The sequence below is a fragment of the Octopus bimaculoides genome, chromosome 25, assembly GCF_001194135.2.
Source record: "Octopus bimaculoides isolate UCB-OBI-ISO-001 chromosome 25, ASM119413v2, whole genome shotgun sequence".
NCBI classification, from domain to species: domain Eukaryota; kingdom Metazoa; phylum Mollusca; class Cephalopoda; order Octopoda; family Octopodidae; genus Octopus; species Octopus bimaculoides.
Genome location: NC_069005.1, coordinates 23,450,935 through 23,451,696, shown reverse-complemented (window position 1 = coordinate 23,451,696; position 762 = coordinate 23,450,935). Strand labels below are relative to the sequence as shown.

At 38.1% G+C, this 762-nt stretch overlaps 1 long non-coding RNA gene across 1 annotated transcript in view; it reads right to left on the bottom strand.

Annotated features, from left to right (window-relative positions):
- Positions 1 to 762, bottom strand: part of LOC128250811 (uncharacterized) — a 23,725-nt gene that overhangs the window by 22,434 nt on the left and 529 nt on the right. The gene's annotated exons all lie outside the window — the stretch shown is intronic.

The following is a 762-nucleotide window of genomic DNA, read 5'->3' as shown; positions in this document are numbered from 1 at the left end:
GTGTGTGTGTGTGTGTGTGTGTGTGTGTGTGTGCGTGCGTGTATATAACTGTAAAAATATGTGACACTTATTCAGTAGCCATGATAAAACTCCGAGTTTCGGAATCTAGGGTGGGAGCCCACGCCAACAACTCTTCAGTTATCCGGCCAACTGAAAATTCCTGTGAAAAATGACCGTTAAAATATATATAAATATATATATGTATATATATATACACGCAAATGATATATGAGCATATGCATGTATACATACATATATGTACATACTTACATCTCCATGTATGTATAGATGCATATCTGGGTACAGGACGTCAAAGACGTGGACAAAAAAGGAACGGGAACATAAACAAAGCACAAAAAACGGACTTCTTTTACGGACAACAGAATGAACACATAGGAAAACAGACGAGCCACTTATGGAACTTTTCCTTCATCAGCTGCCTCTATTCTAAACTAGGCGTTTCATGCACACATATACATATATGTTATAATATGTGTACAGGAGAATGATACAGATTACAAGTGGTAAATGATGACGTCACAAGGAGAATTGGTGACGTCAGATGGAAGTGCATAAGTGTTAAGAAGGTGAACGAACTCTTTAAACATCGGAGGGGTTTATGTTGCGATGTTGATTTCCATTAACAGTCAGCGTTTGTAGGTATATGGTACATACACATTGAGTGTGTGTGTGTGTGTGTGTGTGTGTGCGTATATATACTCTCTTTTACTCTTTTACTTGTTTCAGTCAATTGACTGCGGC